This window comes from Nicotiana attenuata, chromosome 6, assembly GCF_001879085.1.
Source record: "Nicotiana attenuata strain UT chromosome 6, NIATTr2, whole genome shotgun sequence".
NCBI lineage: Eukaryota > Viridiplantae > Streptophyta > Magnoliopsida > Solanales > Solanaceae > Nicotiana > Nicotiana attenuata.
The window spans coordinates 31064165-31071489 of NC_031994.1; the positions used below are offsets into that span (position 1 = coordinate 31064165).

Genomic DNA, 7325 nt, shown 5'->3' on the forward strand with positions numbered 1-7325 from the left:
ATTTCTGCGCTCTTGCTATGCTTGTAAAAAGTGTTTAAATTAACGACGCTAGAAAGCATGCCTATAGGAACTATCTATCTGAATCACTCGTTTTAAGATTAGCACTAATTACAGAAGTCGCACCATTCTGTTAAAACTGGCAACTTTCTTAATCAGTTTGTTTCTTTATTCCTGAAACCAGTAGATGCCATGCCTATAGGTCATCACGTAGGCAAACAAGTATGTAGTTAATTAATTGCACTGGTCTTCGATAAGTTGCAGCCAGGCGAGCCTAATGCGAACTTCTTGCCTGAAAATACGTAATGAACTAGCCTGCCTAACGTTAAGCATAATTTCGACCTAATCATACATGTAAGACATGCTAAACTACATGATTTTCTGTGATTAAAGGAGGTTTATCTGAGCCTTAATTGTTTTGTGCTCCCATAACTGCTTTCATGTGTTTTGCTTGACGCCTTAGTATTTTAACCTTTTTAAACCTCTGAAAAGCCAAGCTTCCTCCCTTTAGGATTAGTAGTCCTAAAAGCCTCCAGGATTGATAGGTGGGACGGGTAATAGCATGCAATAAGTAAACGAGACTATTTCGCGCTTAATACCTTAACGGGGTGGGAAAGGTAGACATGGAGATGATGATCACACGATAACACTACGCGTACGATTGATTACCGGTGTTGTGTGGATGATCCATGTGATTTATAAACCTAGGACCCCTTTCCTTATACAACTTTGTTTAATATCAATAAAATCCTGTCTTTTCAACTACTCAAAACTCCTCTTTAATTTTACTGCATTATTCCTTTTCTTCCAAATTTTTCTTCTTTGTTTATTCAATGTATTGATTAATTTTCTGCGTTTAGTCCCCCCTTTAAACAAGTTGTAGATCATCTGGACCTTGATCTCACATACTTGTCACGTATCTATTTGTAACCCTTATGTGTAAGATCATTTGTGTATCTATTTGCATTAAAGTCACAACATAGCATGGCCGGGAACCACACTAGTGGATCTTGAGGGGTGCCTAACACCTTCCCCTTGAGATAATTTCTAGCCCTTACCCGAACTCTGGTTTTCCAACTCAAAAACCCTTAGTGTCCTAATTCACTNAATATTGAGTTTCACTGTTGGATTTGATTTAGTAAGCTCATCTGCTAGTAACTTTTCCAAATCCAAACCCCCGATTTCCAACCTTCTTGATGCTATGTGCTGAACAACACCCTCGATGACAGGTGCAATTTTTGTACCTGGGGACACAGCGAAGGTACAAAAGGGTGTTAATACGAGCGAAAAATAGGAGTTTGGAACTTGGTGACAACAAGGAATTCACCTACAAAAAAGTTGACTTCACCAAAAAAAAGAACCAAAATGCTCGACCAAATGCCTTCGCGTCACTTGCAACTGAGGACGAGGGTGTTGGAACATCCGTGTATGAAGTTCCATCACAATCAATGGAGTCATGTGGGGATTACGGAGGTGAATTAGGGCAACTAATGTTTTCCACGAGCAGCAGCAACACAAACAAAGCGCACTGTTTCAGCTGTTAATGATCGAGCAACAACAGCTTTTAAATCTGGGCAGCAGCAAATTGAGGAAACTAATCTTGACAACTCTAGCAAACCGATCAAATAGATTCACTGGGTAGAAGCTAATTTAGACTAATTCATTAAAATTAGTATCAGAAGTTAAATTGACTTTTCTTGAACACTAGAAAATCTAACAACTAATAAAGTGCTCAAAATTCTAATTTCACCTGAAAACAATCATCCGCACAAATACTACTGCATCCAATCCCCCAGTAGCACATATTTCTTCATCAGAAGTCTCCCGTGCCTTAAGGATCCAACTTGGATAAGGAACAAATCTATCAAAGCGAAAGGCATCCTGTTGTCTTTCTCGTACTTGAGCAATCTTCGCGCCAAAGTAAACATTTACAAACCTCGGTTGTTTCCTTAAAACCGAATACAAGGAGAACAGCACTACGCACACTGCAGTATTGACACCAGCAGAAGTCAACAGAGCAGCTAGCTTCATCTCCGCCCCCAAATATTCTCACAACCTCACTAATTAAGACATGTCATCAGTGCTTCCTTCATTTAAAGATTGGAAAGATCTGGAAACAACAATTTTGGTGTATTAAGGTCAAGAAACTGCAAAAGTGAAAATCATAGTGAAGAATTCATTTGATACAGTGAAAAACTAAAGCAGTTTTCAGTCAACTAATTATCTGGTGATAACCAGCTAATAAATTGTACAATACAACCAAAAAAGAAGAATACAAAAAAGATAACAAATGAAACACTGATACTATAAACAAGCAAAATAAGAAGTTACAAAGGAAAAGCTTTAGCCTTGCAAGCATGCTCATTTCAAATATCTCCTAGCATACTGAAGTCTACTAAAGTTCATTTAATCCAGTGACTGCGCGAGCCTATGTAACATGCACAACCCGCTGAGTAAATCCAATTATAACCAAAATTAAGTTACCGATATCTTGGTGAGATTAGACCGGGCACGTTACTTGCTTAATTGATCAAGGTAGGTGTAACAAATCTCAGGAAAGGGTCATTGACTTCTTCTAGCTTTGTATTAGGTAAACAAAATACTAAGTGGATAGAACAAACAGAATGAGTAATTCAAGGAAAGGAAATTACCTAAAAATATTATGTTGCTATTTCTAATCTAGATTGAGTTCAATTCTCAACATTGTTACTTGCACTTTTAACAGGGCGACCTAGCTAAAAGCTTTTAGTGTAGGTACATCTGCCAACCATTGAAGAGAAAAGATAATAAGCAAACCTAGAGATACTGCTAGCTCATGCCTTGATTGGATAATGTAAACATGCGCAAGTTCAGTAGGAAACAAAAGATATGATTAGGGTTATAGATATATCATGTCACGTGGCTTATTAGACCACACATTCACCCACAATCCATGGCAATGTTCATATTGATCAAGTGACTCCATGGTAACTCTACTCTGCAACTATGGCAATTTAAAAAGGCAATTTGATAACACCGGGCTAACTGAACTTCAAAGGATGGGTATTGGACTAGTCATAACAGCAATGACTATGCTTTCAGATATTAATTTATACAGAATAAAGAAAACATAATCAATAATGTAGCATGGTTGGATCACAAATTTGATATTATACCTCAAAATGTAGCACAGCTGAGCCAGAAGAGGATGTTGGAGAAGGATCGAGCCTCAACAACCGAACAAAAGGATCCCAAATCTCTCATAATTTCTTCAACGACCACCAAACCCTACCCCCTCCTCCCCAATATTTTCCTACAAAACAAAAACTAAAAATAAACACCTAAAATTTAGTAAAAAATAAACTGATACACAAAGCTAATAAGACCATAAAAATCTAATTTTGCTCCTTCAAAAATAACCCCAGAAAATAAGTAATACAACAAAGTCTAACCCCCCCCCCCCCGGGGGGGCTTCCTTTTCCTCTTTTCTTGAATAATATTACAGTCAAAGCAAGAAATCAAATACATTGCTCACATCCTAAGTATTAAAGAAGAAATTAACCAAATTAGAAAAGAAAAACTTGCACCTGAAGTTAGTTTCTCACATAGTGCCTTTTGGGTCGAAACTTTCTCGCGATTGAAGTAGTTTTCTCACCTTTAATCGTGTCTTTTAGATTTTTCCTTTGTTCTCTTTGATGCCTTCTCTTCTTCGAATAACAAAAAATGATCGACACTTAGATTTGGGGATATTGGGTTAGGCCAACGATTTGATTTGGGGATATGGGGATTTAGAGTTAGTCATAGATGGAATTCTCAAGGTGAAAGGTATTGAGAGCTTTGGAGGTGTCGATGCCTTTGAGTTCTATGGGGAGATGAAAGGGTTTATTGGAAGATAGGCTTGGAAATGTCGATAGTGAAATGTTTTTGTTATTTAATTTACATTAATTAACAAAATTTATCAGAAATAAGATAGATAGGGATAGTCTTGGCGGGTTTAGAAAAATTCATGGGAGGGAAAAAAACCCGTTCCAGTAGAATTTTTTATTAAAATCCGTTCCCGTAAACAAATTTATTGGTATGGTTCACAAAACTGGTAGGCAAAAAAAAAACCTATGGCAACGGTTATTTTGTAATAAGAACGGTTTAATAGCTAAAGTGTGCTGATATCGTTCCAATGCTACTGTACAGTTGCAACCGTTCCAATATCCACTCTATGGCAACGTTTTTTTAACCGTTGCAAAAAAAACTGTTGCCATAGGCCCATTTTCTAGTAGTGGATTTAAGAAAGTTCTTCAACAGATTGAGAAGGTACAACTTGAAACTGAATCCCGCCAAGTGTACATTCGGGGTTCCAGCCGGAAAACTGCTTGGGTTCATCGTATGTCGACGAGGAATAGAACTGGATCCGTCAAAGGTTAAAGTCATTCAAGAATTACCACCTCCAAAGAACAAGAAAGAGGTTATGAGTTTCCTGGGGAGACTCAACTATATCAGCCGGTTCATAGCTCAGTCCACTGTCATTTGTGAACCCATCTTTAAAATGTTGAAGAAGGACGTTGCTACCGAATGGACTGATGATTTCCAGAAAGCATTTGACAGAATCATGGAATACCTGTCAACGTCGCCCGTCTTGGTTCCGCTCGAACCAGGTAGACCTCTATTGCTCTACCTTGCAGTATTGGATGGAGCATTCGGTTGTGTTCTGGGACAACACGATGAAACGGGGAGAAAGGAGCAAGCCATCTACTATCTCAGTAAGAAGTTCACCCCGTACGAGGCCCGGTATTCTCTATTAGAGCGCACCTGTTGTGCTCTGACTTGGGTAGCTCAGAAGTTGAGGCATTATTTTTGCGCCTATACTACTTATCTCATATCAAGGATGGATCCGCTGAAGTACATCTTTCAGAAGCCCATGCCCATGGGCAAGCTAGCCAAATGGCAAATCCTGCTGAGTGAGTTTGATATCGTCTACGTGACTCAGAAAGCAATCAAAGGACAGGCACTAGCCGATCATCTTGCCGAAAACCCCGTGGGTGGAGAATAGGAGCCTCTAAAGACGTATTTTCCCGATGAGGAGGTTTCTTTCATAGGAGAAGACCTTGCAGAATCCTATGATGGCTGGAGAATGTTCTTCGACGGAGCAGCAAACTTTAAAGGCGTTGGCACAGGAGCAGTTCTAGTATCAGAAACAGGTCAGCATTATCCGGTGTCCGCCAAACTCAGGTTCCCGTGCACCAACAACATGGCCGATTATGAAGCCTGCATCTTGGGGCTCAAGCTGGCCATTGACATGAACGGTCAGGAGTTACTAGTGATTGGGGATTCTGACTTGCTCATACATCAGGTTCGGGAAGAATGGGCAACCAAGAACTCCAAGATACTCCCATATTTGCATCACGTACAAGAATTGAGGAAGAGGTTTACAAAGACAGAATTCCGGCATGTTCCCAGAGTACAGAATGAGTTCGCCGATGCATTGGCCACTCTATCATCCATGATTCAACATCCTAATAAGAACTTCATTGATCCCATCCCAGTAAAAATCCAGGATCAACCCGCCTACTGTGCTCATGTCGAGGAAGAAACAGATGGAAAACCATGGTTTCATGACATTAAGAAGTATCTGTCAACAGGAGAGTATCCAGAACTTGCAAACACTACTCAAAAGCGCACACTGCGGAGGTTATCCAATCACTTCTTTCACAGCGGAGGAATCCTGTACAGGAGGACTCCCGATTTGGGACTGCTAAGATGTGTCGAAGCAAAGGAAGCATCCAGGTTGTTGGAAGAAGTTCATGCAGGGACCTGTGGTCCGTATATGAATGGTTTTGTCTTAGCCAAGAAAATACTCCGCGCTGGTTATTTCTGGATGACTATGGAGACAGACTGCATCCAGTATGTTCGGAAATGTCATCGTTGCCAAATCCATGCAGACATGATAAAGGTGCCTCCTAATGAGCTCAATGCAACAAGCTCACCATGGCCGTTCGCCGCTTGGGGAATGGATGTCATCGGACCTATCGAGCCTGCCGCATCAAACGGGCACAAGTTCATTCTAGTGGCAATTGATTACTTCACCAAATGGGTTGAAGCAACATCGTATAAGGCAGTGACCAAGAAGGTCGTGGCAGACTTTGTCCGCGATCGTATCATTTGCCGGTTCGGCGTCCCAGAGTCAATCATCACTGATAATGGTTCCAATCTCAACAGCGACCTGGTGAAAGCAATGTGTGAAACCTTCAGGATCAAGCACAAGAATTCTACAGCCTACAGACCTCAGATGAATGGAGCTGTAGAAGCAGCCAACAAGAACATAAAAAAGATACTAAGGAAAATGATAGAAAAACACAAGCAGTGGCATGAGAAGCTATCATTTGCTCTATTGGGATACCGTACCACCGTCCGCACATCAACTGGGGCGACTCCTTATATGTTGGTTTACGGCACCGAGGCAGTCATCCCAGCCGAAGTAGAGATTCCCTCCCTGAGAATTATGCAGGAAGCAGAACTCGAAGATGCAGAATGGGTAAAGAGTCGCTATGAGCAATTAGCCCTTATAGACGGGAAAAGACTGAATGCAGTTTGCCATGGTCAGCTTTATCAGAATAGAATGACCAAAGCCTTCAACAAGAGAGTCAGGCCAAGATAGTTCACACCGGGGCAGTTGGTGTTAAAGAAATTTTTTTCGCATCAAGATGAAGCCAAAGGGAAGTTCTCTCCTAACTGGCAGGGTCCATACATGGTTCATCGGGTTTTGACGGGAGGAGCCCTCATACTCGCAGAAATGGATGGAGAAGTCTGGCCAAAACCAATCAACTCAGATGCAGTCAAGCGCTACTATGTGTAATCTTTATGCTTTCCTACATGATGTATTTGAACTACGCCTGACCTGATTCCCGTTTAAGAGGGGATACGTAGGCAGCCCTATGGGTTCGGTCACAATTCAACAAAATCTTCATTTCCCCCGACATTAGAAACTGGGGCAGAATTTTGAGGAGGACCCTCAAAATTCCGAAGTTGAGTTTCAGCCATTCGTCTCACACAGCCGTCGGAAACACCAGCCTAGTAAACTGGGGCAGAATTTTGAGGAGGACCCTCAAAATTCCGGAGCAAGAGAGGTTGCAATGTCTTGAACCGCGTCGCAGTCATCGGTTCATCTAAAAAGAAGACTATTATTTTCAATCATGTATTTACGTTACATTATTTTACTAAATCATGCATGACTATTATCCAAATTGCTGTGTTTAGCAACGCTACCCCAATGATACACAACGTCAAGCAAGACGAGCAAAGGCCACGGGAAGACGAACTAACCTTCCCCCGTTTACGAAAACTCACAATTTTCTTGG

The 7325-nt window shown here is 41.0% G+C and overlaps 1 long non-coding RNA gene across 3 annotated transcripts; it reads right to left on the reverse strand.

Moving 5' to 3' along the window:
* Window positions 1113-3906, reverse strand: LOC109226780. 3 transcript variants are annotated; one of them, XR_002068140.1, is made up of 5 exons: window positions 3564-3906; window positions 3153-3289; window positions 1748-2107; window positions 1325-1534; window positions 1113-1241 (listed from the first exon to the last, which is right to left on the reverse strand). It is a non-coding gene; the product is annotated as an uncharacterized LOC109226780 (long non-coding RNA). The 3 variants fall into 3 exon arrangements; XR_002068139.1 differs by having other exon boundaries at window positions 1329-1534; window positions 3153-3303; XR_002068138.1 differs by having other exon boundaries at window positions 3153-3303.